Below are 25299 nucleotides of genomic sequence, written 5' to 3'. Positions count from 1 at the left end.
AGTCAGCCTTTGGATGCAGCTGCCCCAGCAAGGGGCAAACAATAGACACAATATTTAAACAATAGACACTTATTTTCTGCCACTTCTGGAAGCCAAAGTCCGAGATCAGGGGTGGGCAGGGCTAGTTTCTCCCTAGCCTGTGCTCCTGTGTTCTCACAGGGTCTGCCCACTGAGCGTGCGGGTCCCATTCTCCTCTTATAAGGACACTAATTTGATTGGATTAGCCAATTACTTTAATTACCACCTTAAAGACCCTATCTTCAAATACAGTCACATTGGGGTTTGAACTTCAACATATGGATTTTGGGGTATATAGTTGAGTCCGTAGCATCCCCAGCTCACTGCTCCGTCCATGTCCTATTGGAGTGGTGGCTTTTAACCCCGGCCACAGCTCACCTTTTGCTTTTTTTAGCTGATTTTCAGAATTTCCTAGGCTTGAAGAGGAAGACATGATCGCGGAGGAACGGGATTATTTACTTCCACCTAAACCAAAACCTGTGGTCTCGTGTGTGCTGGCCTTCAGTGGTCACCTTGATCAAAAGACCCTTGAAGCATCTTCCCAGGAGAGGCCTCAGACAGAGTTCTTCAGCCATATCAGAAGCTGGCCTCTTCACTCTGTGGAAATAAGACTTGCATTCTGTCCAGCTGCATCCTCTGTCCCTCCTCCTCGTCCTCCCTGTTCCTCTAGGTTCTACTGCTTCCCTGCCCCTGGGCCTCCTTGCTCTATCCAGTGTTTTCACTGCCCAGGAACCAAGGCTGAGAAACTCTAGGCAGGGAGCCAGGGCTGACTTGGAACCTCCAGGAGGGACACCTGCAGGACCAGACCAGGCCCCGAACCGAGGTGGGGACTTACAAAGAGGGCTTTCAGGAAGCAGGTGCCTGACAGTTCCCCAGGATCTGGGTGCCATCAGTGCTGCAGGGAATGAATACAGAGTACTGAAGACAAATGGTCGGGGCACGTGCTGGGGAGGAAGGGAGAGATCATGAGAATGAGTCCCCCTTGGTGAACCTTGTAACTCTTCCCGAGTCATGCCACCTCCCTTTCCACTAATGTGCCAGTGACTGCAATTCAGCCTACTCCCTGAGCTCCAGACTCGCGGCGGCACCCACCTCCGAGACGTTTCTCCCCTGTGCCCTGCACGCACTTGAAGGGTGCCATGTCCAGCATGGAACTTGTCATCACAGACTCCTCCTTCTTGCAGTCAGCGGTGGGACAACGACCCCCCACACGCCTGGGCAGGTGGCAGAATAACCCCTCCTCCAGGCTATGCGGAGTATAGCTGTTCCTCAAAGTTGTCCTCAGCCCAGCAGTGTCCACACCTCCCGCAAACTTAGTAGAAATGTGGATTCCGGGGCCCCACCCAGACCTGCAAAACCAGATCCTCGGGAGTTGCTCCAGGGATCTGTGTCCTAACCAATTCCGCCATGCTGGCCTTTGAGAACAACTGGCATAGAAAGACCAAGACCCCAGAGTCATCCCAGACATAGCTGGGTTGTTTAATCTCCGTCTTCCCTATCTGACAGGGCTCTGGGAGTCCAGGTCCAATCCCATTCTCCTTTTTCGCCGGCATTGACACACCTGTCTGGCTTTAAGGAGGGGCTCAAATGCTTCAAGCTCAACTGCTGTTGTGATATTGGTTCCAACAATTACCTTAGGGCCAGAGATGTCCTGATGTGTGAAAAATGTGACCACTTCCCCAGGCCTGTGACTTTGTTGGGCTCTGTGGTTGCTTGTGAGGACAGGAGACAACAGATGACACGCATCAGTGCCTTTCCAGGAGAGCATCTCCCTGCAGCATTGCTGCCTCCTCCATGCTCCAGGTGGATTTCCTGGTCCAGATTCCATCAGTTAATCTGCATTCGATATTTACATAAACCACGTTTTTACTCCTAGGCAAATAGTAGGTGTGCCATTGCAATTTGTCGCGGTCCTCGAGGAAATGGATTTGTGTGGCAGTAGCCACAGATGGCAGTTATGACTTTGGTCCCTCATTCTGGACCTCAGGAGAGTCCCTGGCAGCCTTCGCCACACTGAGCTCTGCAGAAATAGCACAAGGCATGGTTGCTTCCAGAAAATGGCTTAGTGGAAATAGGTATACCTTCACTGTAATAGGATGTATGTGATATCTCAAAACATTTTTATTTCAAACTTGAAATAATTCATTTAATGACCAAACTTACTGCACTCCGCTCTGTTATGAATTATACCATTAGACCGCCACAGCAAATTAGGCCATTGGTAGTTGCCAGAGCCAAGGTAGCCAATTCAGAGGCCAGTGAATCACTAGTGAGATGGCCAAGATTGAAACAACGCCCCAATCTCGCTAATTCTTGTGTTAGAGCATCTATTTGGGAAATAGGGTGAGACTGATCTAGTTTACAGTGAGGGTATCAGAAAACACAACGCTATGAGATCACATGTGAATAATCAGTGGAAACCCAAATGATAGAAGAAAATGGAGATTTGCTAAGGTACCACAAGGAAGAGTCTACGATGAGAGAGAGAGAGGGAGAATTGGTTGATGAAGCTCATTTGCTTTCTGTAACTTCTGAGATTTAGTTTACGCATTTCCTCCTTTACCCAAGGTAAATTTGAGTGAGCTTCTGTTTTTTGAAACTAAAAGAAACTGTTCTTTAAAGGGCACAGGACTGCCCCAGGATCTGGTATTTAAGCTTAATAATCACCAGTACTTTTGGAGTAGCAAGTATTTTATTGTCATTTGTAGTAGAGGCAACACCAGGATATGAAGGTGGTCTTGGCCCTAGCAGCCAGACTTTTGGAGTTCAAATCGTTCTTATTTGCAGCTGGTCAATCTCAGACAAATTATCTAACTTCTCTGAACAAATGGTTCCCCAGTGCCTGGAACAAAGCAGTGCCCGGTAAACATTAGCTATTCAAAACTCTCACTCTTCCCTCTGTCTTCTAGTATTCCCAGAAAGATTCACAGTACTCCTGAAATCCGATCAATTCTAACTTAATACTTTTTGAGTTGCCTGGATTCAATGAGACGGTGCAACAAAATAGCAGGTTAGTTGCTTACCGCATACAGAGTCTGGTATAAAGAGAGTGATTTATTCTGAAACTAGCTTAGGGGAAGAGGCACAGGAATCCTCCCTTTAAATGTGCCACTTCAGTTTTGGAGCCAAAAGTGGCCTTTTTTTTTTTTTTTTTTTTTTTTTTTTTGAGATGGAGTTTCGCTCTGTAGCCCAGGCTGGAGAGCAGTGGCACGATATCAGCTCACTGCAACCTCCGCCTCCGGGGTCCCGGTTCAAGCAATTCTCCTACCTCAGCCTCCCAAGTAGCTGGGATTACAGGCATGAGCCACTATACTCAGCTAATTTTTTGTATTTTTTAGTAGAGATGGGGTTTCACCATGTTGGCCAGTCTGGTCTGGAACTCCTGACCTTGTGATCTACCCTTCTCAGTCTCCCAAAGTGCTGGGACCACAGGCGTGAGCCACCGCGCCAATTTAAAAGGCGGGGAGGAAGTGAGCAAGGGCAGAGAGCTCTGTATCCTAGCTCCAGTGCCACCAGTGACTGCTGTCGCATTGAAGGGCAGGCTGTTATCCCTCAGTGCAAACTCCTGTAGGGTGAGAGCTCCCTAGTGGGCATACTTTGGTTTGTAAATCAACGGTTAACTCTCTCGGAGTCACACCTTGAAGCCTATAGTTCCACCTTGAAGCAAGTTAGATGAACTTGTCTTTTGGGGAGAGTCTGGTGAAGGGGAGGTAAAAGGCTATGTATTGGCATTTTGGAAAGGTTAGGAAGTGGGTAATAAGAATTAAGAAAAGAAGAAAAAAAATAATTAATCTCTTAGAAAAACGGGGATACTCAGTTACAATAAAATGCATGAAAGGGCTTTATAAACTGCTAATCACTTCCTAGATCAGTTGTTTTCAAAACGAGATTTTCCAACCAGCAGGATCAGGATTACTTGGGAACTCCTTGGAAAAGCAGTTTCTCAGTGCGAGCCCCAGACCCAGACTACTGAATCAGAAACTCAGGCAGGTTCTTTACCTGGGGCAATAGTTGTAAGTAGATTTTTGATCCCTACCCTAAGCTATGGAACTGTCCCTACTTCCTCTACCCCTCCAGAGGCAAGGGAATCATAGCCAGGGGCCTGAGAAGATAACCCAAATGAAAATCCAGCCCCAAAGGACCAATTTCCAGCAAGTTTACCAGACCCAGGTTGTCTGTCCATGTAATGTAGCGTGCAGCCATGGGAACACCAAGCCCAGGACCCTTTCCACATTCCAGGAAACTCCCAGCCTTGGCCAGAAACCAGGATGACATCAGGTCCTGAGGCCTATACCCTTAGGTGACCAAAGGCCACTTGTTCATCCCCCAAAATGAGAGAGGAAGCAGCAACTTCCTGGAGCACAACGTTCCCCTCCTGTCTTAAGCTACAAAAAGAAATAGGCAGTCTTACATAGCCATTCACAAAGCCGGTGAGCTGACCTCAGCATCCTGCACAGAGAAGCTGCTGCTGTTTCTGGGCTCAGGAGCTGCAGGGAGCTTCTGCTCTGCTCTCGCTAGGTGTAGGAAGGCCCTGGTCTGGCCACAGCCAAGAAATCCTCTCTTCTTCATGATCACCATTACTTGTACTCCACCCTCCCTAATTCACAGCAGTTTCAAACTAAAGTAATGCACACTTAAGAACAGTAAAGAGCGCGGTTATTCTTATTACCAGCCAATTTGGGGAAACAAGAATGTAGTTGATTGAATTCTCATTTTATTTATGATTTTTATATCTGAAAGGTGTACCATTGGTAGAGATTTCTGTTGCTTTAAAAAACTGGAGCAAGACAGACTTTCTTTCTTTTTTTTGAACACAGAGTTGCACTCTGTCACCCAGCCTGGAGTGCAATGACGCAATCTCCGCTCACTGCAACCTCCACCTTCCAATTTCAAGCCATTCTCCTGCCTCAGCCTCTGGAGTAGCTGGGATTACAGGTGCCCACCACCATGCCCGGCTGATTTTTGTATTTTTAGTAGAGAAGGGGTTTCACCATGTTGGCCAGGCTGGTCTTGAACTACGGACCTCATGTGATCTACCTGCCTTGGACTTCCAAAGTGCTGGGATTACAGTTGTGATCCACCAAGCCCAGCCCCCAGCCTCTTTCTTAATAGCAATTAACATATTCATCTTGATGCTTTATCATTTTTATTTTAAAACTGCCCATTATCTCAAGCTGAAAATAAAGTGAAAAATTTCTTGCATATGCAATTATAATGAGAAATGAGAAATGCCCAATTTCTATTTTCTTGGATACTGCAAAACATATTAATACGGTGTTTTTAGTTTTAAAAAGTGCCTGCTTATATAGTATGTCAGTTGAGTCCTACTGCATTTGATTCTCAATCTCTCTAGTACTGTAAAAGGAAAATAAATCTTGGGGCCTCAGACTCACTCAGCAAAAGGAAAGAGTCAGGCTGGGAACTGGGTCATGCATACCTGTCTCCCATTTTGGTTCCTGAATAAGATGGCTACAAAGAGGAAAGGCTATATCCCTCCCTCACATTTTGCCACAGGGAAATTCCCTGGGGGCCCCAAGAGCTGTACCCTAAAGCGTATGTGTTAGAGTTCACCATGGCAACAACAATTGATGGCTTATCTTCACAGGTGCAGGGACATAGGACAGAACTCAACGTCCTCCCTCTGCCCACCTGGGACAAATGAATATCTGATTGCTTCCTCTTTCCTATTGTCTCCGTTATCTTATGTAAAAATGCGGATTCACTGAGCCAAAGGCATGAATGACTCTTTTCCCCACGGTCCTCTCACATGAAAATTGTGCTTTCTCGATATTCCACCCTTTCCCGTTTAAATATCGAAGCTCTCAAAGTCATCTTCAGAGAAAGACATAGGCACGTCTTCTAGGCACATCCTTAACTTTGACAAAGAAACCTCCTAAAATGACTGAGACTTTCCTGGTCGTTTTCCTTGATTGACAGTACCTATGAGTCATGTGGGAAACTTGTTAAAATGAAAATTCTGATTCAGTAGATTTGGGGTAGGGCCTGAGATGGAAATGTTTTAAATGCTTCATGGACCATACATTAAGTATGATAGAGTTTGGCTGTGTCCCCACCGAAATCACGTCTTGAAATGTAGGTCTCACAATTCCCATGTGTCATGGAGGAACCCAGCGGGAGGCAATTGAATCGTAGGGGTGGGTCTTTCCCATGCTATTCTCGTCATAGTGAATAAGTCTCACAGGATCTGATGGTTTTATAAAGGGGAATTTCCCTGCACGAGCCCTCTTTTGCCTGCCACCATGTAAGACATTCCTTGCTCTTCCACCATGATTGTGAGGTCTCCCCAGCCACGTGGAACTGTGAGTCTCTGGTATGTCTATATTAGCAGCATGAGAACAGACAATTACAGAGTAACAATGTCAAAAAATTATTTTTTATAAAAATTTCTTAAAATCCTAAAATTCATATGGAACTACAAAAAAAAAAAAACCCAAATACCAAGGCAATCATGAGCAAAAAGAACAAAGCTGGGGTTATCATACTACCTGATTTCAAACTATACTACAAAGCTGTAGTAATTAATACAGCATGGTACTGGCAAAAAATAGGTACATTGACCAATGAAACAGAATAGCAAGTCCAGAAATGAACTCATGCATATATAGTCAACACACTTTTCAAAAAGTTTCCACGAACATATGCAATAGGAAAAGAACAACCACTTTAATAAGTGGTGTTGTTGTGAAAACTGGAATTCCATGTGCAGAAGAATTCATTCATCCCATGAAAACTGGAATTCCACATGTCAAATAATTCTCATTTTATTCATGACTTTTATATTTTTATATCTGAAAGGTATAACTGAGAGATTTCTGTTGCTTTAAAAAATTAGAGCAAAACAGCCTTTTTTTTTTTTTTTTGAGACAGAGTCTCAAATTCTTCTTCTGCATGTGGAATTCCAGTTTTCACAGAATCTCACCCCATATACAAAAGTCAGCTCAAAATGGACTAAAGACTTAAGCATAAGACCAGAAGATAGAGGGGAAAAACTGTACAACGTTGGTATTGGAAATGAGTGTTTGCAGTCAACCTCCAAAGTGTGGGCAAATTAAGCCTAAATAAACAAACAGGTTTAGATCAAACTAAAAAGCTTCTACACAGCAAAGGAAACAAGTAACAGTGTACAGAGACAACCTACTGATTGGGAGAAAATATTTGCAAGCCATACACCTGATAAGGGGTTAATATCCAATATATATACGGAGCTCAAGCAACTCAATAGCAAAACCCATTTTTTTAAAACGGGCAAGGGACATAAATAGACATTTCTCAAAAGAAGACATACAAATAGCCAATAGATAATGAAAAAAAGCTCAACATGGCCAACCACTAGGGAAATGCAAATTAAAACCACAATGAGTTATTATCTCACACCTGTCAGAATGTCAAAAAAGTGGAAGATAATAATAAGTGTTGGAAAGGATGTGGAGAAAGGGGCTCCTCATACACCATTAGTGGGAACGTTAAATTAGTACAGCCATTATGGGAAACCATATGGAGGTCCCTCAAAGAACTAAGATTGAATTACCATATGATTTGGCAATCTCGCTTGGGTATTTACCTGAAAGATTTGAAGTCAGTTTGTGGAACAGATGTCTGCACCCCCATGTTTGCCACGCACTGTTTACAATAGCCAAGTTATGAAATCGGTCTCAGTGTCCATTAACAGATGGATAAATAAAGAAAATGTGGCACACATACACACAGTGGAATACTATTTAGCTTTAAAAAAAGAGGGAAATTCGGTCATTTTTGACAATGTGGGTGGAACTGGAGAACACTGTGCTGAATGAAATAAGCTAGCCCCGGAAAGGCAAACACCATGTGTTCTCACTTATATGTGGACTCTAAAAATAACCGAACTTAAAGAAGCAGAGATTAGAATGGGGGTTATGGGGCCTGGGGGTCAAGAAAATGGGGGAAGATGGTGATCAATAGGCACAAAATCTGAGATAAACAGAAAGAATATGGCTTTTTTTTTTTTTTGAAGTTCGATTGCAGTGCATGGTGAATATAGTTAATAATAGAGTTTTGTACATTTCCAAATTACTGAAAGTAAATTTCATATATTCTTAGCACAAAAAATGTTTAGTATTTGAAGTGATAAATATGTTAACTCCTTTTTTTTTTTTTTTGAGACTGAATCTTGCTCTGTCACCCAGGCTGGAATGCACACAATCTTGGCTCACTGCAACCTCTGTCTCCTGGGTTCAAGTGATTCTCCTGCCTCAGTCTCCTGAATAGCTGGGATAACAGGTGCCTGCCACCATGCCTGGCTACTTTTTTTGTATTTTTAGTAGAAACAGGGTTTCACCATGTTGACCAGGCTTGTCTCAAACTCCTGACCTCAGGTGATCTGCCCACCTTGGCCTCCCAAAGTGCTGGGTATTACAGGAGTGAGCCACCATGCCCGGCTACTAGCTTGATTTCCACATTGTGGTCCTACATTATAACATCACTCTTTACCCTATAATTATATGCGATTACAAATTGTCAATTTATAATTTTAAAAAAGAAAAAAGCTGAGGTTCAGAGGAATTACTTTGACTTTTCCACAGTCTCTCCACATTCCACAGGAAACCATGATTTCAGATGTTTCCTCAATATGTGGAAGTCCAGCGTCTTTGCACAGCATGGAGACATGCGACCTGATGTGGTATATACTACTTCACACAGATGATCCAAAGCTTACCGCATAGACGTTCCTTCTCCCTCTTGACCTCTGTGCTGTGGCTGTCATACCTTTTATTCCATGTTGTAGACCTCATGAAACATTTTGATTTGTTTTGGTTTGAATAGTCAATTATGTTTTTAAAATACATATTTTTAACGATAAAAAAGTCATTTTATATTTGCCCACCTATCACTCCTGATGCTCCTCATTCCTTTGTATAAATCCAGATTTCCATCTTTACTGTGATTCTGCTGGTGATGAATGGTTTGGAAACTTTTTAGTGCCTGAAAAGGTTTTTGTTTGCCTTTATTTCTGAAAGAAAATATTTTCATTAGACATGGAATTCTATGAAGAGTTTTTTTTTTTTTTTTTAAAAGATGTTGTTTCAGTGTTTCTGACTTGCATAATTCTGACAAGAAGTCTGCTGTTGCTCCAGGGGTCTTGTCTAGCTTTTAAATTGTTTCACATGGGAGGATAAATCTGGTTTCTGTTATCCTGTCTTGGCCAGAAGCTGAAATCCTTTCCACAATTTTGAGTCCTTGTGAATAGTGGCCTTTATCATGACCTCTGGCCTCTGTCAGTACAATGATACTTTCAGCCTTTGCATATTACGTTATTTGGGTAGCCAGGAACTTTTGAGTCACTTGTATGCACGACATAGACCATAGGTAGCCAAGAAAAATGCCATGAGCTCGGCTGCCTATACACCTTCTGCTGTTGTCTTTGTGGTGGCCACATTTCAGGCGTCCTCCCAATATTTGCTGCCTCCTCTGGCAGTCTTCCTCAGTAGTCCATTCGCTCAAGCACTCTAGTAGTCTCCATCATCCTCTCCTCCCAGCCGTGATGCTGACATCTGCATGGAATTATGACACAGATAATTCATATCTTGAATGTGTGAGGCTTAGCGAAGGTGATGGATACCAAAGTACTTAGAAATCATCAAATTCATTGAAATAGAATATAATATTTTGTACTTACATTTTATTTGGGTGTGTCTAATGGCCTTAGGTTATACTTGAGAACATAGAAATAAAACTCTTTCTTGGAGTTAGGGGGAGCTAGAGATGCCTAGAATTTCTGCTCATGGACCCTTATCTAGTTCACAGATTGGCACGTCCCTTATATGATTACACCCCTACACCTTACACCCCTTAAACATCCCTTTCTCTACCCAATGCAGTAAACCATTTCAAATAATCTCTGTCTCAGACCTTGGCCAGGGAAGTAAAAAAATAAAACTGAAGTACAAATCAGGGGACAAAAGCTGTGGCCCTTGGAGAAGAATATCCTCCTCAGGTATGTACTGTTTGACTTGACACTTCCCTTAACAAACGCCAGCACAGTCTTTAGGCAAAGCTGTATTCTTTAACGACGGTCAGCTGCTCCCTTATCCTTTACACGTTGATCTACGTGATCTACCTGACTTCTGAAGACATCTGACTACTTAAGCAGAAGCTAGCTCTTTTGCTGAGGGAAAGGGAATCTGTCTGTTCTGTTCTTAGGCAGGAGAGGAATTTCTCCAAGGGCTGTTGTTTTCATGTTGTCGGTAGTCTGGAGTGTATTGCCTTCTCTCAGGCAATTGGTACAGTCCTTAAGCACCCTCTCTGATTGGAATGCTCATCTCCGCAAGAACACTTGCTCGTTACTGTCCTCCTCTGCCATTCTGGATTAGGATTCCGCCCCCGCCCCCACCACGCTCACAGTGCTCTCTTAAGCATCTCGCCTTGCTTCGGTCTTACATATGTTTTGCATCCTTACTTGATTTTTCACAGGTGAGAGAAATGAAGTCTCACACCTGATGTGTTTCTGTTCCCATAATAGCTCATATGGTAGTTACTTTATGGATTTTGATGCTGTTGTGAAGTGGGTACATATTTATCACAGTTAGATTTTAGTGCATGTTGTACCCTTTATCACTGAAACACGACCTTCTCGGTCTCATTTAATATTTCTTTGCAACTCTTCTGTATGTTTGAAACCTTTTGTTATAGAAATAATTGTTGAAACTAGTTGAAGGTTATTCAGATATTCATTGTTCTATTCTTTCAATTTCTCCATAGGCTTGACAATTTTCTATTCGAAAAGCTGGGATGTGGGAAGGTAACAACGTCAAAGCTGCTCAGAGGTCATGTTCAACAGATGTGAATCCTTGTGGTTTGGGGATGTGTGGAAAGCGAACAGCTTCAGTCTCAAAAGACCTGCGTTTGAATCCTGGGTCTACTACTCACACAGGTGCCTTAATTCCCTGAGCCCCTGAAAACAGAAGCAAGCAAACCAGAGGGGTTGTTGCAGTCCTTGAAGCAACATACGTGAAATTGGCAGGTATATGATAAGTGCTCAGTAAAAGTGACTTTTGAATCTTATCAGGGACAATGCTATAATGAACATGCAATCAGATTTTTGACTCCAAAGGCCCGAATTGAAATCCCAGCTCTTACCACATGCTCTGTCGTCTCAGATAAATCATCTGATCTCTCAAATCTGGTTCTTCATCTTCAAAATAATATGCCTTGGAGAATGGTTATGAGGATTAGATATAATAACCTTCATGAAGTGGCTGCCCGAGAGTAGGAATTTAATAAATAAAAGTCATGACTGTTGGCAAGATGTCACTGTGTGTACTTATCAAACACTTAACATGGCACGTACTAGGTGCCAGGCACTATTCTATAAATTTCAACTATTCACTAAATTAATGCATGATCTTACAATGATCCCAATTTTACTCATGAGGAAATAAGCACAAAGAGACAGGAACTTTGCCCAAAATCACACAGCTGGTAAGTATTAGAGACTGGATCCACATGTAGGCAGTCTGGCTCTGGAATCTTTGCTTTTATTTGCCACTCTCCCTCAACAGCAACGTTAGAAAAGAAACATCCTCGTATCTGGGCAATATCTTACCATGTCGAATGATCGATTAGTTGGTTGATATCATCTAAGTGCGTATTTTAGATTGTCCAGAAAATTTCATGAGTAACCCTAGCTTCTCTAGCAATTCTGGCAAACAAACAAATCAACAACATTAAATAAACCTGGCTTCAAGCAAAACGAAACAGAAATACACAAAACAACAAAGCCTTGGGATAGACAAAAACGTGGATGTAGGTATTCTTTCAGCTGAAAAGTATCCTTCCTAAAATTATCATTAGATGGAAGAATCTCAGGTGGTTAGGTCCAGAGCCACTGGGTATTAAAGCTGATCTTTATCTGCAGATTCATCTGCCAGTATGTTAGAATGGGCCTCTTCAGAGCAGGAGAAGACACAGTGAATGGGCCATGGGGAGCGTCACGCCAAGGAATCTTCTCTGTGAATCAGCTTCTTTGGGCTTCAGTAACCTCCTGGTAAGGTCCAAAAATCATGTGGAAAGCGGGAACCCCTATGCACATGCTCCCTGAAGGAGAAGGAAAGAGACAGCATACTGCCAGCCTGTTATGTACACACTGACAAACTGTGGGACGTGCTCCACGTGGAGAAGGTGGAGGAAAGGGGACTTCCTGGAACATCATCGTAGGGAAAGGTCCTTTCTGGCTGCAGAAGCTGAGTCACCTGGGGACACAACCACCCTCTCACGTCCAGCCAGATGAGAACAACTCTCTTTGGTTGCTCACAGAGCACACTGTAGCTTTAGACAGTGACAAACTATTTGAGCAGCAAACACCAAAAAAGTATTTTGAGCTTATGGAAAGTTAGTATGAGATCATACACTGCTAAAATATAAAAGGGCAGCTCAGATAATGCCTGCGGTGACAGGGACACAAATGGCCGGTGTCATATATCGCCTTTATTTGCAGACAGGCTTTGCCTTCAGCCTGATCAGGCTGGTGTCTGATGTTAGCACTTGGGATCAGCTTTAGAAAAAGCTGGACTGGGGAGGAGATTCATTGGTCATAACTACTGAAAAGAAGACAAAAAGATTCACTCTGTAATTTTCCCACCCACATTAAATTATTTGGATAAAAGTCTGCCATCATAACCAGACTGAGTTCACCAAAAATAACGTACGTCTGAGAATATTTCCACAGGTTTGACCACTGGTTCCCTATGAAAAAGAGCAGAGAATACAGCCCACTATCAGAAAGTTTAGGGTTTAGTTGAAATTTATTGCAGGAGATTTATTGACTCATGAGATAAATATTGACCAAGTCAAAGTCAAGGTTATTACTTATCTTCAAGAATAATAAATCTTGGTATTCTCAGTGACACAAAGTCAATATGTACTTAGCTACATAAATTCCAAACGAAGAGTTTCATTGACACATCTGTAAATCTATCCATCATGACCACGAGAGTAGCTTTTTAAAATTTGCTTTTAAAGGGAGATGGATATCAAGACCTGATGGGAGCATCTACTGATCACCCCTGTGAAACTAACTAGGTGGCCCCAAATTTCATTGCAATGGAATCCCTGATTAGTTCATTAAAGCTAGGCTAATGATTGTCACTGATTCCAAGTAAAAGAGAAAAAAAATTCTCATCCCAAGTAAGAGACAGAGTGAGCCCATGTATTCTTTACAACGACTAAATTTCCGGATAAACTATAGTTAACTTTTTTTATATGTGCAATAGATGAATTCTAGCAAGGTTGAAGGAGAATATGAAAGAGAAGGAAAATGGAGTATCGGTGGCACGTGTAGGAGATCTGCTCATGGGTTGGAACCTTTTCTGTTTCAAGCCATCCAGAAGCACTCAGCAGGCCTTTACCAGAGTACGTGTGAGTGGGGTAGTAAGCAGGAGAGTAACTACTGACTAACTAGACTATGCACTCAACCCTCGATAAAAATTGGTGGAGATGCAAGAGAATGGAAAACCATGGTATCTGCCCTCAAGAAACTCTTCCAGGGAGCTTTGTGTATGTCAGGGCCAGTATTTGCAATTTCCTGCCTTCATTCGGGCTCTGTAATTTTTGGTCCTCAAGAGTGCAGGTGGATGCATCCGTGTGGGCTGTGTGTGACTGCATTGTGCCTGGCAGCCTTTACAGAACCTCAGCTGTGCCACGGGAGCCAAGCTCCCGACAAGGGTCGCTGCCGCTTCTGACCTGTGATTCGACCCTGACCATCACCCCCTTCACAGCCTCTTCCATTCCATTCTTTAGCACGACAGCCACAGCACCTGTTATGGTTTAAGATCACACCATTCTGTAAAGCCCTCTTGTGACTTCCCATCTGTGTTAGTTTCTAAGGGCCACTATGATGAGGTGCCACAAACTGAGAAGCTCAAAAAAGTAGAACTTTATTCTCTCACAATTTCAGAGGCTGGAAGTCCAAAATCAAGGCATCAGCAGGGCCATGCTCCCTCCAAAGCCCCTGGGGAGAATCACCCTGTCCTTCCCTCTGCTGTGCTCCTTGACCTGTAGCTGCATCACTCAGTCTCGGTCTCTCTCATCTCGTGACCTTCTTCCTGTGTGTATCTGGTGTGTCCTGCCTCTTTTCTTTTCCCCACTCCGGGACGGAGTATCGCTCTGTCACCTAGGCGTGAGTACAGCGGCATGATCTCGACTTACGGCAACCTCCATCTCCTGGGTTCAAGTGATTCTCCTGCCTCAGCCTCCTGAGCAGCTGGGACTACAGGCAAGTGCCACCATGCCCAGCTAATTTTTGTATTTTTAGTAGAGACAGGGTTTCACCATATTGGCCAGGCTGGTCTCAAACTCCTGACTTCAGGCGATCCACCCGCCTCAGCCTCCCAATCCTCCCTCTTCTTATAAGGATGCCCATAATTTGATTTAGGGTCCCTCTGATTCCAGTATGACCTCATTTTATCTTGATTACATTCACAAAGACCCTACCTTCCAATAAGGTCACATTCACAGACACCAGAGGTTACGGCTTGAGCACATCTTAGGGAGACACGGTTCAACCCACCACACCATCTTACTCACAATGAAACCTGACCTCTTTGCTCTTGCCTCCAAGGCCCCACTCCTGTGGCTGCTCCCGCCCTCCCCAGCACCCTCTCAGGCACCCTCCCCATTGATACTGTTCCATGCGTACTTCCTGTTTGTTGAGTATACCTTACTCTTTCTCCCCTTGAGCCTTTCTCTTGCCTTCTCTCTCTGTCTGTAATGATCCGACTCTGGTCTCCAAACAGCTGACATCTTCCCCTTCAGGGCTCTGCCCAGAGAGCCTTCCTGGGCCACTCATCCCACGTGCACCCGCCACCTCGACTTTGTCCTATCACTCTGCTTGTTTGCTTCATGGACTCACTGTTGCCTGAAATGATGTTTTAAAATTTGTTTTCTTATTTATTTTCTCTCTCTTCCATTAAAGTGTAAGTTTCAGAAGAGCAGGGACCTTGCCCGTCTCAGTTTTGCTTTCTGAGCAATTGCTACAACAGAGCAGACCCCTACCCAATATTTGTTGAATGAATGAACAGTTTCCTCTATCACGGCCTTGAGGAGGAGACATCCCAAATCCAGGACACCTCTATCATCAAGACACTGGTTTCTAATTCATGGGGACATTTTCCTTGCTTTTGGCAATTCATGCATTCATTTTTGCATTAAATTTCTGTTTTAAATATTGGAGGGAAAACGTGTTGAGACTTATTTAGTTACTTTTCACTTATTTAGAAGAGTTTAAGATTTTACTTCACTTTACAATGCTATGAGTTTATTGCCTTTCTGGAGTTCGTGTTCTCTCAGTCATATTACAAAATAACTTAGGGTCCGGAAAAATTCAAACTGAGCAACAGTCCTGAGCCTCACGTCTTGGGATGCATCCTATTTCTTCAGTGGGTGGGCTTTGCAGAGCTGCCTGGGTTTGAAGGATACCTCACCACTTGCGGCCCCTGGAGATCAAAGTAGTCTGTGCTCACTGTAGAAAATAACCCTCAGCAAAGAAGGGTCCGATGCAAACGCCCAGCCTTCTCACCCACGTCCCCTTCCCTCCCCTGGGCTGATCCAGACAACAGTTTCTTTTGCATCCTCACAGGTGAGTTTTTTTCAATCTCTCCAGGCCACAGGGTCTTTATCCATACCAGGGCTCAACAAACGTTTTCTACAAGGGGCTAGTTAGTAAATATTTTGGGCTTTGCAAACCATATTGTCACACTCTCCGGTGTGAAGGCAGTCATAGACCATATGTAAACAAATGGGCAAGACTGTGTTTATAAAACTTAAATTATGAATATCGAAGTTTGAGTTAGGTATAATTTTCACGTGTCACACAACAGTCATCATTTGATCTATTTTTCAACCATTTAGTCACATAACAACTGTTCTAAGCTCATGGCCGCTGTGGAATCAGGCGGTGGACATGTTTGGGCTGAGACCCCCACTCTACAAGGTGGGTAAAAGGCATAATATTGTGAGAATTCAGGAGCGTGAGCTTTAACTAACATCACACGGCATACCACGTGAGAGTCATTCAGTGGCTGGTATTCACTGATCGCTATCAGAACAGAAAACAGGTCCTTTTCATTAGCAAAAGCAGGAGGCTGAGGGCCCACTGCACTTTTCTCGTGGGTAATTTGGGTTCTGTGCCCGACATGTAAGGCAGCGAGCTGTTTCTCCTCAACCCCTGAGTTACTCTGGTGAGGGAATGAAGCTTGCACTGCTTTTCATACTTTCCTCCCCTACATTTTATTTCGCTTTTGTTGGTTCTTTCTCTCTCAATTCTCTTCTGAGCTGCCTGCATTTCTCTTCTGGAAATCGCCAGTATTGCGGTGCCTGGGTATTAGGGATTAGGAACACTAGCTTGTCTCTTAGAAAAGTGTATGCAAAGGGAATGTGTGGAGGGGAACCCCCGAGAGCTCTGCAGACCAGAACAGGTTTTTCCCCTAAGGTAAGCATGTTCAACAGGAAAAACAATATTAACTCTGTGCAGCTATAGACTCTTCCTTGAAAGTTTGTTATGTAGATTTCAAGATTGCAGATTACAGGCTTGAGAACCAAACCAAATTGCACACTCAGAACCACGTGACTAAAGATGGTCACTAAACCTCTCAGATTGGGTGGCCTCCTCCATAAAATTAGCATGGTAATCTTAACAGTAGATGCCTCATAATGTTATTGTTAAGACTTTTAAAAGTTAATATAGGCATAGCCCTTAAATCAGTGCCTAGTATGGAACAGGTAATCACTGTTAATTTCTCAAGTAAACTTTTAAATTTTGGAATAATCTCAGATTTAGAGAAAAGTTGTAAAGATAATACAGTGAGTTTCCCTATACCGACCACCCAGTTTCCTGCAATTGTTGACGTCTTACATAAACGCACTATGAAGTTAGTACGGGCACAATACTGCTACCTAAACTCCAGACTTTTTTTGTATTTCACCAATTTTTTTCACTCATGCCTTTTTTCTGTTTCAGGGTTCCATCCGGGGTCCCACAGTACGTTTAGACTTCATGTCTCTTTAACCTCCTCCCATCTGTGACCGTTTCCGGGACTTTGTTTCTTTTTTAAGACCATCACCCTTTGGAGGAGTGCTGCTCAGGAATTCTGGACGATCTGCATCACTTTGAGTCCGCCCGATGTTGTCCGTGATTGATCGGGGTTATGTTTTGGGGGTGAGCGCCACAGGAGTGAAGTGCCCTTCTCATTGCCTTACCTCGGGGGCACATGACCTCACCATGACTCATCTCTGGTGATGTTAACCTTGAGCCCTGGGTTGTGGTGGCGTCTGCCAGATTACTCCATCGTGAAGTTGCTATTTTTTGTTTTCCATACCCTTCTAGAGGAAGTGAGTCAGCAGGTCCAGTCCACATCACTAGGACAGCAATGAAGCCCTACCTCCTGGAGAAGTGGCTGCATCGATGCTCTCCTGTATTACTTGTGGTACTTCTGTGACAAAGATTTGTCTCTTCTTCCCTATGTATTTACTTGTTCACGCTTTTACTTACATTGGCACAGACTCATGGATTGTCCCAGCTCTGGCATGGGGTGCTCTTTCAGGATGACTCCTATGTCCGTTTGATATGTTCCTATTTTTTTAAAGCATGTCCTCTGTCATAATATCCCCTTCATAAGTTGATGCTACAGGATGCTTCAGGCTGATCTGGAATTACCCCAAATTCAGTTCAGCCATAGCAGTGTATGAGGATGTGTGACACAGGGGACTTTGATTGTTTGGTCTGCCCAGGATCCCCCTTCCCTGGAAGAACTCATTTTCCCATTCCTTGTGGTCCTAGGATGTCCATCAGCACACCACCCCCAGTTGGCCACAGGAAGTGGGACTGATGCAAAGGATGTGTTTCCACAAGGCCAGAAGGGCCTCCCTTGAGTTGACTATCTTTCCCACTTCATGGCAGAACCCTGTACTGCTAAAACCGGGAGGCTGCTGGTGGCCATCTTCCCCATTTCATGGGAGAACCTGCCTTCAGAAGAAGTCAATACAATGGGAGGCAGAGCTGACCTTGAGAGAGATAGAGCCCCACCCTTGACTGTACCTGCCATCCAGCTCTGCCTGACACTCTGCAGTGTTCCACCTACATGGGCCAAGACACTCCAATTGCTCTTTAAGCTCACCGTGCATATGACTATATGAAGTGCTTAGCGCGAGGACCACATCCTTCAGCCAGTCCGGCCCTTCATAGAATTTACACCCCACCTACTTCAATGGACACCACAACACAATTGTCATACTTGACCAGGATAGACCCATTACGCTGATTAAAACAAATCAAACTTTAAATGCACTACGGGAGGCTACTTTTTAGAATCTAGTTATCACCCTTTATTTATGCATTGTGCAAAATGATGCAGATTTTTAATGAATTTTTGCATGAATCTTTACAGATACTCCTCAACTTACAGTGTAGCTACTTCCCAGTAAACCCATCATAAGTTGAAAATATCGTGAGTTGAAAATGCATTTAATATACCTAACCTACCAAACATCGTAGTTTAGATTAAAACGTGCTCAGAACACTTACATTAGCCTACAGCTGGGTAAAATCACCTAACCAAAGCCATTACAAAAAGTATAGAATATCTTATGTGATTTATTCAGCACTGTACTGAAAGTGAAATAAGAACGACTGTGTAAGTACTCAAAGTACAGTTTCTACTAAATGTGTATTGCTTTTGCACCATTATATAGTGGAACAACCTTTTTGTGATACGGAGTTTCGCTCTTGTTACCCAGGCTGGAGTGCAATGGCGCAATCTCGGCTCACCGCAACCTCCGCCTCCCGGGTTCAGGCAATTCTCCTGCCTCAGCCTCCTGAGTAGCTGGGATTACAGGCACGTGCCACCATGCCCAGCTAATGTTTTGTATTTTTAGTAGAGATGGGGTTTCACCATGTTGACCGGGATGGTCTCGATCTCTTGACCTCATGATCCACCCGCCTCGGCCTCCCAAAGTGCTGGGATTACAGGCGTGAGCCACCGCGCCCGGCCTAAAGTTGAATAACCTTAAGTTGAAACATCCTAAGTTTGGGATCATTTGCATATCACTTTAATAAGGTGAAAACAATACTACAACCTAATGACTGTAAAGATATAGTAGAACAGCTACATGTATATGTTACAGGTAATAGAGTGAAAGGTCATACAAATCAACATCTATAAAATTATGGAATTTTTGACCCAGTAATCTCACTCGGGGATATAACTTAAGGAATTAAAAAAAAAATTTTAAAGACAGAGTCATAAGTTAAAGAATTTTTTTTTGCAGTTTGATTATTTAATAGAGAAATATGAGAAATATTCTAGGTGTTCCACAATGGGGTCTTCTTTTTTTTTTTTTTTAAAGTGAAACCTTAACTCTTTGAAACATTATACGAGTTTTTAAAATTACAAACATGAAGATACTCAAGCAAGATAACAGTGTTTAATATGGAAGCTGCCTTAGTTGGGACAGGTTAAGTTATCATGCTTTAGAGGAAGGAGAAGAGCACCCAGGAGTGTGTGGACAGAGAAGGGAATGTGAGGACACAGTGAGAAGGCAGCCGTCTGTAAGCCAGGAAGAGAGCCCTCACCAAAAATGATCCTACCTGTACCTTGTTGTCTTGGACTTCCAGCCTTCAGAACTGTGAGGAAATAAATTTCTGTTGTTTAAGGCACACACAGTCTGTGGTATATTCTATTCTGGAAGCCTGAGTTGACTAATACAGAGGCAGAGAGGTACAAGCCTATCACACCCCTGGAAGTGAAAAATACTGGAAATAATTGATGATCGGCAGTGATGTCTACTAAAGAGGATGAAATAAAAACAACAAAGAAACAGAATAACAGAAGACATCCTTGATGGCTTAATAGCCATATAATATACTTTCATTTCTCCCTGGCCTTTAATACTATGTCTTGTAAATTATTTTATTGAGATACAATTCACACACTGTAAAATTCACCCTTATCGAGTGTACAATGCAGTTAATTTTTTAGTGTATTCACAAAGTTATACAATCCTAACCACTGTCTAGGTTCACAACATTTTTATCACTCCAAAAAGAAAAGCCATTAACAGTCACTCCCCACTTGCCTCTCCTCCCAGCCTAGGGAACTCGTGTTGTCTACTTTCAGGCTCCATGGTTCTACCCATTCTGGACATCTCACATAATCGAAACCATACAACCTCTCAGCTCTGTCTCATCAAATTATGGAGTCTTCTGGCACATGGGTTCCTCCCTCTGCACTGTTACCTGGAAACTCTTTCAAGATGGGGGCAATGTCAGGGCTCTCCTGGTTTGCTTCCTGCCTCAGGGTGATCACTGTCCTCCATCAGGAAGTGTCTCGTAGCTTGAAAACTGTTTTTTTTTTTTTTTTTTTTTTAAATTGATGTTGTTACTATTTTCATCAAGAGGATAAATGTGATACCTGTTACTCTACTTTGGCCCAAAGTGGAACCCTGCATTGCATTTACACTCTTTTTTTTTTTTTTTTTTTTTTTTTAACAGAACAATAAACACCTTTATTACATGGGTGAAGACAGAAAACAAGGACTTATTTGCCTTTCTGGGCCTTGATTTTCCTAAGATAGAACTCGAACTCTTTGCCCTCTAGCACATAGCCATCTGCTGGGCCACACTGTCCCGGCCTTGAAGCGATGCATGCAAGAAGCTTGCCCTGCTGGAACTGCTCCTCCAGGAGACTGCTGATTTTGGCATTCTTTTTCCTTTCGTGGTATTTCTTCTGAATTTTTTTAGAACGTTTTTGTTTAAAATCTCTTCTTCCTCAGGAGGCAGCTTGGCTCCCTTCTTGCAGCCCAGCGGCAGCGCATGGTGGGACTCGTACCGCTGTCGGTACGGCGTGCTGTCGATGAGCGCGATGCAATTCTTCACCAGGGTCTTGGTACGGACCAGCTCGTTATTAGACGCGTTATAGACAACATGGGTGAGCCTTGTTTTGCGAGTACAACGCTCTGAGCCCCAGGAGACACTCCCCACGTCCAGCCTCAGCGCACCGTATTTCTTGTTACCACCCCGCACACGGACTGTGTGGCTGTGGCGGGGGCCAGTCTTGGTGTTGGCAGCCGGGCGCCCCAGCTCAGACTTCCGCTGCTTGTGGTGGGGCTTTCTCTTGCCCTCGGTCTTGCGGCGCTTGTGCCCGTTGTCCCGAGAGATGCCCATCGCTCGGCGCTGGCTGGAAAGAGAAACCGCGCAGATTGACGGTCAGGTTTGTAAAACGCTGCCCCGCCCCACCTTTACGTTGTTTCCTGCATTTACGCTCTTTACATATTGTGCTTTCACATAAGATTCTGTTTGAATAGTGCGTTCTGCAGGTGGACTACAAAGTGTGAACACTTCTTTTATTTTTTTCTTCTTCCCTTTTTTTTTTTTTTGAGATGGGGTTTCACTCTTGTTGCCCAGGCTGGAGTGCAGTGGCCTAATCTTGGCTCACTGCGACCTCTGCCTCCCGGGTTGAAGCGATTCTCCTGTCTCAGCTTCCTGAGCTGGGATTATAGGCGTGCGTCACCTCACCCAGCTAATTTTGTGTTTTCAGTAGAGGTGGGGTTTCACCATGTTGGTCAGACTGTGACCTCAGGTGATCTGCCTGCCTTGGGCCTCCCAAAGTGCTGGGATTACAAGCAGGAGCCACTGCACCTGGCCCAAAGTTTGAATACTTCTGATGTAGAGCTGCGATCACAGGACAGAAATGGGAGAGGAAAGAAAAGACCTGGATTTTATTGTATACAGGATTTTATGTGTACAGGATTTTATTGTATGCATAAAACTCGGCTGCAACTATAAAAACTCCAATTCATTTTCCAAACTTTCTCTTTCAGAAACACTTCCTATATGAAGCCTTCCTGCAAACACCTACACTACCCTCAAATTAATCATTCCACCTTTGTATCATTTCATCCTATTTAAATATCTTGTGCATATTTGTTATTGCTTGTATTGTAATGATTTTTGGCCTCATCTTTCTCTTACTTGACTGCAAGCTCCGTGAGGCTAGCAGAATGTGTTATGTATTTGGTCTGCAGACTTACCATGATGTCTGGCTCATGGGGATTGTTCTATAAATATTTTCTGCACTAAATTGCATGCATATCCTTTATTTCACAAACCATGTCCATTATGTAAGTAAGCTAGCTTTTCTTTTGGTAGAAAGAGGGGAAAAAGGTGGAAAACAGCAAATGTTTCGCCTAAGATGAATGATCAGGAAATTGGAGAGGATGATGGAAACCCAGCCTTCACATCACTGGCTTCTCATGAGCAGTACTGTACAGGAGAAACTTCTGTGAAGATACATATGTTCTCTACCTGTGCTGTCCGATATGGTAGCCGCTAGTCACATGTGGCTACTGAGCACTTAATCAGTGTGACTGGAGACTTCCATACTTAATTTATACTAATTTAAACCTAAACTTAAATAGCCACATGTGACCATTGGTTACCATACTGCACAGCCTAGGTCCATACCATTAACAACAGAGCCGCCGGGCACAGTGGCTCAAGCCTGTAATCCCAGCACTTTGGGAGGTCGAGGCGGGTGGGTCATGAGATCAAGAGATGGAGACCATCCTGGTCAACATGGTGAAACCCTGCCTCTACTAAAAATACAAAACATTAGCTGGGCATGGTGGTGCGTGCCTGTAATCCCAGCTACTCAGGAGGCTGAGGCAGGAGAATTGCCTGAACCCAGGAGGCGGAGGTTGCGTTGAGCCGAGATCGCGCCATTGCACTCCAGCCTGGGTAACAAGAGTGAAACTCCGTCTCAAAAAAAAAAAAAAAAAAAAAAAAAAAAAAAGAGCCCTTCACTTTTTCATGCTCAGCAGACAAGAAGTGCCGAAGCTGAGGGGTTTTTTGTTGTTGTTGGTTTCTGAACAAAGAAGAAATTCCACAAAAGTATTCAACTAATGGTTTTGCCAAAAAGAAAGAAAGCTGTCTAAAATAAAAAGCCAAGTTGGAACTAGGAAAGGTAGATTAAAAGATCAACAATAAAAATAATCAAGTAAATAAGTATTCCCTCAAAGGAAAAAAGGTTTTTTAAAAACAGCCATGAATTTCAAGACTTGAGGGTCTCTGTTCCTATGTGACTTCCATGACAAGTGTGGGTATGATACACACATGCACACATCTGCATATTGTTCTTTATAGAAAGAGAATACACACACACACACACAGTTTGAGAGGAGGAGGTGGATTGGAACCCAGCCAGTGCTCTAGAGCCCTGGTCTCCTGTCTTCCACATCATTTGCTTCTCGTGAGCAGTCTTGTACAGCAGAATGTTTGTGATGATGAAAATGTTCTGTATCTGTGTTGTCCAATATGGTAGCCACTACTCACATTGGCTAATGAGCACTGTATAAATACAGATATAGCTATAGATATACATACTCTTAAAATCTCTTCGATTGAATTGCCTCATCCTCCACTTAAGGGGCCATCCATGTTAAAGGTGAGTCATGGCTTCAGTGATGACAGCCAAGCCATCCTGACCTCCTTCAATGCTGGGGAGATCGCCTTGGCCCGGCGCAGCTTGTCTGTCTCCCCTTTTTGAAGGGCAGTGACACAGTCTCCTGGGGCTGCTATGATAAGCCATGTGGCTCAAAGAACAGAAATGTATTGTCTCACAGTTCTGGAGGTGAGAAGTCCAAGATCTAGGTGTTGGGTTGGCAGGACTCGTCCCTTTTACGGGTGCTGAGGGAGGTTTGTTCCACGTGGTGTGGGGAAAGGAAAGGACAGGAAGGGGTTGCCATTGGCATTTAGGGTGTCTGTGAAGCCCATGCTTTCCCATTGTGGAGATGGGCTCTGTACATATGACATGCACCTGGCTCCTGTCCAACGTGGGTTGGAAGAAACCGTGGAATACATTTGCACTGGGAATTCAGAAATAGGGTGGAGAGAATCTGGTCAGTCTGAACAGAGGATCGTGAACTTGAGTCTTCAGGGATGGCTGGATTTAACCAAAGAGGGTATGGAGAGACTGCGGGGGGCAGAAGACAGCCCGAGTTGTGTTTCCTGCTCTTTGTTTCTGAATTTCACTTCCATGTGAAGTCTGCATGGGTGTTCTTCCTTTGGATTTGTGGACATCGCCCAATATCCTGCCCCGAATTCCATTTTTCTTGTCCAAAGTCATGTCAGGTGGAGTAGTCTCCCTCTGTAACTCAGAGGGAGACAAGTCATGGAGCACAGGAACTGCGGGATGGAGAATCCTGGCCAGTAAGCACCTGCTCAGAGCAGAGGTGAAGTTTGAGAAGACGGCTCCTTTCCCTCCCACACTCCCAAGCAAGCAGTAGGTACCTTCTCAAAGAACAGGTATTGCTCTGGGGTTTCCAGACGAGCTCCAGTGAGTAAGACGAAGCTTTGTTTATCATCACTTCCCCACCCAAACCACACTCAAATAAGCAGTAAAAACCTCTAGGCCTTAGTCATCAGTCGAGGTAAATTATAAACTTCTAAGAGTGTGGCTTCTCAGAGATACCACATTTTCCTCATATAATGAGCCTGCAGTTTGTGGCAAAGAATGACTTAAGAACAAGTGAACTCACTGTCTAAAAGGAGAATTTTTATCATTATCAATTGCTCTATGACTGACAGGGCTGTTATTTCTTTTGGTAGGAGAGAGGGCTAAAGTACAGAGAGAAAACAGAAATAAACACGGCCTGAAGAATGGCAAGGTTTTGTGTTGCCAAAGTCAAAAGAGCACGTTCCCGGGTAAGAATCCTCACCCATCTTGCCCCGTTCACAGTGATTCTGTAGCATCCAAGTCAGTTACAACAGCAGCCATGGCTGTGCTGGACTGGGAGGCAACAGTGGTTGAAATATCGTCCTTGTGACAAAGGAGCTCAGAGTGGAAGAAGAAGACACTGGTAAACAGAGCGTGAGGATTCCCCGTGAGAAGTCCTCCAGACGCAGGAAGTCACGGATCACTTTGCAGACATGAAGACCAATGGATTTTGCCTGCACGGGTCACAGAAGGCTTCCCAGAGAAGCGGACACTTGGAGCAGATGTTCCAGGGTGCATAGGAATTGCCATGCACAGAACGGGGAAAATGCTGTAGTCAGAGACTGCACAGAGGTTGGAGAGGGCATGGTGGGCCCCGTTAGTCACTGGCCACGTGGCCTGGCTGGAAGGTGGGGTGTGAGATGGGGCTGGTGGGAAGGAAAGCTGGTGGGAAGGACAGGCTGGTACTGGGTCACAGCATGTTCTGGCTGGCATGGCGGGAACCGCAAAGGCCTCACCACATTTC

General features: G+C 43.9%; 1 pseudogene; it reads right to left on the bottom strand.

Annotated features, from left to right (window-relative positions):
* Nucleotides 1–20524: 20524 nt before the first annotated feature.
* LOC101043123 (small ribosomal subunit protein eS8 pseudogene) lies at nucleotides 20525–21230 on the bottom strand (annotated as a pseudogene).
* Between the last annotated feature and the right edge of the window lie 4069 nt (nucleotides 21231–25299).

Source organism: Saimiri boliviensis, chromosome 10 (assembly GCF_048565385.1).
Source record: "Saimiri boliviensis isolate mSaiBol1 chromosome 10, mSaiBol1.pri, whole genome shotgun sequence".
NCBI classification, from domain to species: Eukaryota; Metazoa; Chordata; class Mammalia; order Primates; family Cebidae; genus Saimiri; species Saimiri boliviensis.
The sequence above is the reverse complement of the archived record's forward strand: the minus strand, read 5'-3'. Positions and strand labels throughout refer to the sequence as shown.